Source organism: Mus caroli, chromosome 2 (assembly GCF_900094665.2).
Source record: "Mus caroli chromosome 2, CAROLI_EIJ_v1.1, whole genome shotgun sequence".
NCBI lineage: Eukaryota > Metazoa > Chordata > Mammalia > Rodentia > Muridae > Mus > Mus caroli.
Window position 1 is genome coordinate 160,978,540 of NC_034571.1, and position 9,799 is coordinate 160,988,338.

At 46.6% G+C, this 9,799-nt stretch overlaps 1 long non-coding RNA gene across 1 annotated transcript in view; it reads left to right on the forward strand.

Moving 5' to 3' along the window:
• Positions 1–3,358: 3,358 nt before the first annotated feature.
• The window catches only part of LOC115030404, a 9,724-nt gene continuing 3,283 nt past the window's right edge, over positions 3,359–9,799 (forward strand). Inside the window, exons 1-3 of the long non-coding RNA XR_003836011.1 lie at positions 3,359–3,439; positions 3,874–3,944; positions 4,611–5,184. This is a non-coding gene — a long non-coding RNA (uncharacterized LOC115030404). The remainder of the gene's footprint in view (positions 3,440–3,873; positions 3,945–4,610; positions 5,185–9,799) is intronic.

Here is a 9,799-nt window from a genome sequence, read left to right on the forward strand (position 1 = left end):
CACCGATGTCATAATGATGCTGTGGAGAAATGTCCACCCGGTGTCACAATGATGCATTGGACTGCCAGGCAGGCAGGGACTCTCTGCTCCACCACTTGAAGACTGAAGGATTGTGTCTGGACATCCATACTTACATGCAAGATGGATGGAGCAGGGGAAGGTGTGGGCACGTTTGAGCTTTTATCTATCAATGTATTATTTTTATTATTATCAGATAGCTATACAAAACAATGACATTTCCATGCACGTATAAAACATGTTTGATTGTACTCATCTCGTCATTACTTTTATCTCATTTGCTTTTTTCTCTCTATATAACATTTTATTTTAAAATTTGTTATGGTGATTATTGTTATTGCCTGTGCGTGTGTGTGTCAGAGAGAGAGAGAGAGAGAGAGAGAGAGAGAGAGAGAGATGGAAAAAGAGTGTGGGTGTCACACCATGCACACGGAGCTCAGAGGACAACTTTTGGGAGTCGGCTCTCTCTTTCTGCCATGGGTTCCGAGTGTGTAACTCAGGTCATTAGACTTATACAGAATAGAACCCTGGCTGAGCCATCTCACCAGCCCCTATGAAAACACATTGCCCTGGGGATGGTACCAGCCCCGTCACAGGGTGGTCCTGGGTTGACTTTTTGTTACCCACATTTTCCCTGATTTCACCCATTTGTTTTCACCTCATAACTGCCATCTTGCTTCAGGCTGCCTCCTCCTCGTACCAGGGTCCATGTGATGGCTTCCTGAGAGGTCTCCCTCCCGCCTTCAGTCACCTCCTTTATCTCTGAGGTGGAAATGGCAATGCTCTTACCTCTCAGGTGTTTGTGGAAAGCATATGGGATGATGTAAGTCAACACAGCAGGGCCTGAGGCTCCTTTAAAGTCTCGGGGGCTGGAGAGACGGCTCAGCGGTTAAGAATGCTTGCTGCTCTTGCAAGGTGTACCTGAGTTCGGTTCCGTAGCACCCATTCTGGGAAGCTCATGACCCCACCCCTCTTCATCCACAAGTACCCACATGCGCATCACTCCCCTCCATAACTAAAAAGCCATTTCATATATGCACACAGCCCTTGAATTCCATGCTCTCCGTATTGGGTACTTTTCACGAGATACCTCATGAAACCATTCTGGAAACATCCAGAAGCGTATTTCCAAAGTAATTCTAAGTCTGGTCAACTTGGCAGCAAAGCTTAACCATCATATCTTCTAAATTTGATGTCTTAAAACCACAGGTACTCGGAGGTCAGACCCTCTTCCTGGCGCTGGGTCAAATGCAAAGGGCATTCTACCAAAGGCTGCTGTATAAGGAGCAGCATTGGGATGGGGAGGGTCCAGATGGGTCGATGTCTACCCTCAGGACAATAGAATTTGAATGATTTCCCTCCACCAACCACACTAATTTCCATGGGCTTGTCCCTCTGCAGAGCACATGAGAACTTTTAACATCTGGGTTTGAAAGCCTTTCTCTGTGCCATGATTAATTGTGCATGTTTGGGCCAATAGAGGAGAATCAAATTACCACACATGAGATAAAATATATGATTAAAAATATTTATTATACGGATGCAGGGAAGAATAATATGTTAAACAGATAAGCATGCAATAATGCATATTTTCCCCATAAAATTTAATTTATCCCTAGGGCTGGATACAAACTTTCCTTTTGAACATCGTGCCTTCCAATGGGAGATTGCTGAGGGAAACTACTTTTTTTTTTTTTAAACACTAAATTGATCACCACTGTAATATTTCAGGGGCAAATGATCTTCACCAGTCAGTTTGATTTCAGAGGCCAGAGTCTATAGTTTTGTTTCTGATTTAGTGATAAGGGTTTATAATGTATTGAATATTTTGTCACCTATCAGCACATGGGGTTGAACTTCCAAATGGAAAAAAAAAACAAAACCAAACAACCAACAAAGAAGACAGCCATAAATAATTTACCGCAGGATGATAAAGAGGTTAATATTCCCTGAGGCCAGTGGGAAATCACTCAGCTTTCTGTTCTTGGGCACACATGCCCTTATCACGATGGGAGGTGTTTTGATGTTTTTTTTTTGAAATTAAATAATCTTTATGCTCCCAGAAGAGGAACTACAGATAATGCTGGAACCCAGAGAGCTATGAGCACTTCACCCAGGTATAAAGGGGACTTTATCATTGCGTGTTTCTCGTTGTGCTCACTTGAGTTTATCCATGGGTAAAATAGCTATTGCATACTTCTGGTGTGTTGATAATAAATCTACGCTGTGTCTATCTCTGGGAATGTATGTACGCGTGTACATATCTCTTTGATGTATATAACAGAGTGCATGTGTTTGGGTGGCCGTCTGAAGGCCGGAGGAGGGTATCAGGTCTCTTCCTCTGTAGCTGTCTTGCCTTGTTCCTCCGAGACAGGGTCTCTCACCGAACCTGGAATGCCAGCAAGCCCCGGAGACCCTTCTTCCTTTGGCCCCGTTCAGTGCGGGGTTACAGATGCGCACTGCCATGCCGGTATTCTTACACAAATGCTGGCGATTTGAGTTCAGGTCTCCATGTTTGCACAAGGAGGCCTCTTACCCACTGAGGCATCTCCCCAAGTTTAAGTGTAGACTTTAATGATGAGAGAGATCCCGAGTCAGGCCAAGTACTACCTCGCTACAGTCATCAAATCGTGACCACGGCAAGAGTCAGGAGAACCACACTGGCCCTCTGAGCTCTGTTTTCATCACGGAGTTCTGAAGGCTTTGACCCCGCCTTCTTTGCAAGTTCACAGAACAGATTCTTGATCATCTAAGTAGATTTGTAGAGAGGAGCTGTCTTGAGGGCTGTAGCGAATTTTAAGAAAAACTTAGGTGCATAAAAGACGGCAGAGGGGCTGGTGAGATGGCTCAGTGGGTAAGAGCACCCGACTGCTCTTCCGAAGGTCCAGAGTTCAGATCCCAGCAACCACATGGTGGCTCACAACCATCCGTAACGAGATCTGGCGCCCTCTTCTGGAGTGTCTGAAGACAGCTACAGTGTACTTACATAGAATAAATAAATTAATTAAAAAAAAGTTAAAAAAAAAGACGGCAGAGTGGGGTGCGACACAACACGCTAAAGAGACAATGAGGCCTATCTGCTTCGACCCAGATGGAACGTGGGCGTTTCCCCGCGTCTGCCTTTGCATGGCTTGGTTTGACCTTAAACTTGGGAAAACGAATGCGATTGTTTAGGCTTTCACCACCAAACATCATTTTCCCTAAACAATGTTTCCATCACTACCTATCCTGGCTCAGAGTTGAACTATTGATCTGGGCTTAAGTAGGGCTTAGCTGTGATTGGCTATTTCATCACAGGACGCGTGAATGTTGAGTCAGCAAGGCTAAGCGAACTTCGAACTTCTTGGAACTTCTCGAACAAGGCACAAACTCCAGACAGCTGCCATCTGGGAGGTTCTTGTTGTCTCCGATCTTCACTCAGGTTCGTGTTGTGAGGGAGCTGACCTTTTCTACCCACCGTGATATTAAGTATATCTGTTTGGACGGTGCCCTTGAGTGACAAGTCTCACTGATAATTTCAAGCAGAATGTGATCCCTCAAATTACACAGCCGCTAACATTTTATGAGATGCCTGCTTCAGAGTATGGCCGTTAACATTTATAGAATTCTTAGGATTTGCTTAGTTCTTTTGTGTTTTAAAAAAAACGTTTCCTACTATCCTGTGGTATTTAGCTATTGCTGCACAGAAACCAGCTACCGGAGGAGCCTAGCAACGTGTGACGTGTGTTCGTTGCTCAGTTCAGAGTGGCCCCATGAGGGTCCTGCTGCTCCAACAGGATTAGACATGTATCTGTGGCTATTGGCTGGGCCCCTAGGTGATCCAATGATGCTCTATGTGTCTCCCATCCTTGGCAGGCCATCCTGGACACATTCCCATGGCAGAGGCATCAGAACCCTACAACGCCCAGTGCTTCTTTGAGGCCCAGGTTGGGAACTCCAGCTTCACTAATTTCATTGTGTTCTATTGGCTAAAGCAAGATATTACTTTTACTTTGTATTATTAATATTTTTAAAATAATGAGTTAGTGTGTGTGTGTGTAATATGTGTGCCGTGTGTTTGTGTGGAGGCCAAAGGTTAACATCTCTTGTTTTCCTCTGTTGCCTTCTACCTCACTGCATAGCTTTGATTGTCCTCAAACTTGCCATAGTAGACCAGGCTAGCCCAAACTCACAGAGATCTATCTCGGCCTCCCAAGTGCTCAGATTAAAGCACTACCACTCCTGCCTTCTCCATCTTTCTTTAAAAAAAATATTTATTTTATTGTTAATTGTGTGTGTGTATATGTGTGTGTGTGTGTGTGTGTGTATGCTTGTGCGCGTGCGTGCGCGCATGAATTTGGGCAGATGCCCTCAGAGTCCAGAAGGGGGCGCTGGACCCACTAGACATGAAGGTAGAGGCAGTTGTGAGGCGTGGATGAGGATACTGGAACCCAACTCTCCCTTAAACTTTTTTTAAGTTGCAATAAAAATGTATCTATTTAGGATTGCATTTATTTATATGCTTTGTGTATAGGAGAATTGCATCCCACAATACGTGGGCAGAGGAGGTCAGCAAACAGTTTACAGGGCTGAGTTCTCTCTTTTCACCACAGGGGTCACAGGGATTGAACTCAGGCTGTCAGGATTGGCAACAAGTGCCTTTTACCAACCGAGCCATCTCATCACCACAGAGGCGCTTTCACGGTACAGCTCTGGATGGCCTGGAACCCGCTATGTAGGAAGTCAAGCCCCGGGATTCACCTGCCTCTGCGTCCCCTCTGCTGGGGTCATGGGCGTGCACTTATAGCATCTTCAGCAAGGCTCCATTTTAGAACAGAAAAAAAAAATCTGCAAAGTGACTTGACAAAAAAGTGTAAATATGGGGATGGCAAAGAGTTGTTACTCTTCCAGCTCTTTCATCCATCCAGGACGGCAAGGAGATAGCCATCACTCCTGTTTGTGGCAGAAGAAATGAAGGCACAGATGAGGGGGGGCGTAACAAAGGTCACAGGGCTGGAGAGAGGGAGTGCACAGAGCTGAGAGAGCCCAGTCTCTTTTTGACCGTTCTGGACAATTTGATTAGAACAGATCTCCAGTGGATCACCGACGAGCACTCTTGAAAATGACGTGGTGTCTTGGCGGAAGTGGATAAATGTTCGTCTGCCCGGCGGCGAAAGGAGCTGGGCGGTGGGTTTTGATTTCCTGTCGTTCAGCCACATTGCTGAGTCTGCGTTCTCACGCTGCTGAGACAGCAGAAAAGTTAAACTTGATTCTTCCCAGAGATCTCAGCCCCCGGAGGTCGTAAGTCAGTTCTGTTGCTGCGCACTGGGCACCCTTCCTTCGTGTGAGCAATCCTTGGCTCTGTGAAGGGGCTCACCTTCCACTACTGAAAGCCAGCACTGGCTGGGTGAGAAGGTGCATATTTTCATTCCAGCACTTAGGGAGGCTGAGGCAGGCAGATCTCTGTGAGTTCAAGGCCAGTTTGATCTACATAGCCGGTTCCAGGCCATCCAGGGCTGCACAGTGAAAGCGCCCCTGTGGCGGTTTGGGTGAGAATGGCCCCCCATAGGCTCATATAATTTAAAGTTTGGTGCCTGGTTGGTGGAATGGTTTGGGAAGGATTAGAAGTATGGCTTTGTTGGAGGGCTTAGAGGTTTCAAGAACCTATGCTATTACCAGTCTCTGTCTCTGTTTTTCTGTCTGTCTACCTTGTTGTATCTTAAGATCTAAGTTCTCAGTTATGGCTCTAGTTGTCATCCCTGCTGTGTGACATATCTTTGCCATGACGGTCATGGACTCTAACCCTCTGGACCATCGGTTCTTAACCTTCCTAATGTTGAGACCCTTAAATACACAGTTCCTCATGTCAACATTATTTTTGCTGCTACTTCATAACTGTAATGTTGCCAGTATTGTGAATCGTAATGTAAATACGCTACATGTAACCACTGCGAAAAGGTCACTCACCTTCCTGAAGGGGCTGTGAGGCACGGTTTGAGAACGGCTGCTCTAGAACCATGAGTCCCACATTAAATACTTCCTTTTCTAAGTTCTCTTGGTCATGGTGTCTTGTCATGGGAATAGAAAGGTAACTACAGCATTGTTTCAAACAAACAAACAAACAAACAAACAAACAGCAGCAACAACAAAGCCTCATCAAGGCTGAGGGTACACTTGGTTACCTGTAGGTTCCATGCTGCAGTTTAGAACCCCAAACAGGACAAGACTGTCTCAGCCACTAGCAGTAACAACAGCCACGCCATATTCAGGCGGGGGAGGGAGGTGTTTGCACCTTGGTGTTCAGTGTCCGGTATTGTTGGCAGAACCAAGTGTCCCCAGGGCCACTGTCTGCCAAAGCATTGGTGGCATGCATTGGTTCCGTGCTGGGCATTGCTCTGATTGCCAAGCCTTCAAATGTGGCTCTTTAAACCACCTAGAAGAGTCTCTGTGTTCACATGTGTGCATTTGCACGTGTGTGCATGCACGCACATCTGTGTGTGTGCAGTGTGCACTTATGTGCGTGTGAGCACGGAGGTCAGAGTATAGCCTCTGTTGTCCTCTCTCTCTCTCTCTTTTGCTCTCTCTCTCTCTCTCCTCCCTGGAACTTTGCCAAGTGGGCTCAAGGAAGATGAAATATTGTAACTTGTGAGTTGTTTAGGACCCCACGGCCCGGCCCGGCCTGGGACTGAGAACAAAGCAGAACAGCCCCCAGGCATGCCAGGGCAGGGCTGTTGTTAAGGCATTCCTAAGAACATCTTGATTGTAAAGATGAAAAGGTATGCAAGGACCAGCAGGGCTATATTATCTGAGTTAACACCATCTGGCCGGAACCTCCCCTCTGTCTACTGCCCCTTGACGCCGGGAAAAGTCATACATCAACTGGTTGCTATGTGAACAAAGATAAGCCAGCCCACAGGAACAAAAGTCCTGATGCCCTGTAATCTTTCTGTTAATGTTTGAATAAGCCAATAGTGTGTCGCTATGCTGAATTCCACACCCCTAAGCCCCTTACCCCATAAAACCCCTAGTTTTCGAGCCCCGTGGCCGACATCCGTTATCTCCTGTGTGGGATGCATGTCCGTCCGGAGCTCCGTAATTAAACGTCCTCATGTAATTATATCAAGAGATGGTCCTTCATGATTTTTTGGGTGCACGCCGAATCGGGAGTTGAGTGGGGGTTTCCCCACTAGGTTCTATCAGGGTCAGTTAGCTTCCAGGGGTCCTCTTGTTTCTGCCTCCCATCTCACCACTGCTGGCTGGGATCATGGCTACACACCACACAAGAACTTTAATGTGGGTTTGAACTCAAGTCTCACTGTGTATGAGGCAAGTGTTTTACTGACTGAGCCATTTAGCAGTCATTATCTTTTGCTGCTGGCCACCACCAGCTCTGATCCTTTTCAGTTTCTTCCCCATTTTGGGGCCTTCTATTGTGCCTCAGCACGAGAGATGGGTGTATTGGGTTAGGGCCACATTGGAGCCCACTGGCAAATCCACTCTCCCATTTACCCTCTGTGATGGTTTGTATACGCTCAGCCTAGGGAGTGGCACTTTTAGAAGGTGTGGCCCTGTTAGAGTCAGTGTGGCCTTGTTAGAGTAGGTGTGTCACTGTGGGTGTGGACTTTTAGACCCTTACCCTAGCTGCCTGGAAGCCAGTATTCTGCTAGCAGCCTTCAGATGAAGATGTAAAATTCTCAGCTCCTCCTGCACCATGCCTGTCTGGATGCTGCCATGCTCCCGCCTTGATGACAGTGGACTGAACCTCTGACCCTGTAAGCCAGCTGCAATTAAGTGTGGTCCTTTATAAGAGTTGCCTTGGTCATGGTGTCTGTTACAGCAGTGAAACCCTGACTAAGGCACTCTCCAAGCTCCAAAGCTTTCTAGTACTTCTCGGCCATGTTGGTGATGTCGGTGTCTGGGAAGGCTGCCCTGCTGCCCTGGACTCTCTGTTGTGCTTTTGAATGTGACATGTACTCCTCAGGCTGATAGGTTTGGGGGATGTGACTGGCTTCTGAGGAGGTACCCACTGCTGAGACAGCAGAATTCCCAGTCTGAACACTGGCAGATGGCAGCAGTGTGGAAGATGGGGCCTGGTTGGAGGAAACAGGTCTTAATGGTGTAACCGGTCCCTAACCCACTCTGCCTTTACCACATGTCTCTGCAGTGGTGGTATTCTGCCTTGTCCTAAGCAATGGGTAACTGGGTCGACAGTGGAGGGCACTGTTTATCTTAGGTTTCCATTGTTGTGAACAGACACCATGACCAAGGCAACTCTTATAAAGGACAACATTTAATTGGGGCTGGCTTACAGGTTCAGAGGTTCAGTCCTCTTATTATTATCATTAAGGCAGGTCATGGAGGCATCCAGGCAGGCATGGTGCAGGAGGAGCTGAGAGTTCTACATCTTCATCTGAAGGCTGCTAGCAGACTGACTTCCAGGCAGCTAGGATGAGGGTCTTAAAGCCTACACCCACACTGACACACCTTCTCCAACAGGGTTATATCTTCTAATAGTGCCACGTCCTGGTCTAAACATAAACAGATCAACACTCTTTGTAATTGAGGCCCAAACACCTTTCCTGCCCAGCTGTTACTCTCCAATATTTGTCATTGACATGAAATCTGAAAACACATCTGCTATGTAGTCATTCCTTGAGAGACTTCCTGCTTTTCCAGTTCCAGTGTTCCACAGGGACTGGAGGGACAGATTCCTCCACCCTGACAGCTCTGTACCCTTTCCTTCTGGCCCCAATTTCTCTCTCTCTCTCTGTGTGTGTCTCTCTCTGTCTCTCTCTGTCTCTCTCTCTCTCTCTCTCTCTCTCTCTCTCACACACACACACACACACACACACACACACACACACACACACACGTTGAGAATTTCCATTCTGCCATGGGCTAATGTGCCTGACCTGTCGACCCTTCCTGAAAAGGAGAAGAATCCGACAAAGGGCTGGGAATAGCGCCTCTTCCTCAGGAGCCCCTCGGAAAATGAGTTCCAACCACTCAGCTTCAGTCTCTTGGCCACTGATCGTCCTTCTGCTTCATGCAACCCAGCCTGGAGACTAAGCGAAGAGCCCCACATCCAGAAAGCCCCATGCTTTCTGTGCTTGTCATTTCTCCTCTGCCAAAACACATCCCTCACTCTCTTTTAGGAGTCAGAATTCTTACTTAACTACCCTCTGAGAAGAGAGCTGAAGGGGAATCCCCAGTGGAGATGAACGTCAATATTATTCGGATAATAATAACAACTTCAGCAAGTGGCTCATTCTATGTTCTGGAAGCTTTTGGTTGGATGGAATAAGTAGCTCATAATTTGAGTTTTTGGACCGTGGGGTTAGGCAAAATTGTTTGTTCGGGAATTAAATATATAGGACTGGGTGCGTGGGAGGAACTTAGGTTCCCCAGAAATAAGCAGGATGATAATTTTAATGTCATTTTAAATTTAAGTGGGCTAGAAATTACCCATGAGAATGTTGCCTGTTTTTTGCTTTCCTTTGTGTGGAGATGGTAATTTCCTGGCATTTCTTCCTTCTTTAAAGGCCTTATTGAGATTTCTCCATCTGTAAGAGATTATGCTAACCAGGGTTTCATGTGTACAATGGAGTGTTAAGCAGGTGGGAATAATGGGGTGCAAACACAAAGAAGTTGTAGTTCGTCCTTTACCCTACTTAAAACTTTGTTAAAGCTGGAAGCGTTCTCCAGCCCACGTCAAACAACTTTTCTGACTGCTTGGTGGATGGAAATTTCTCTCTCTCTCTCTCTCTCTCTCTCTCTCCTCTCTCTTACACACACACACACA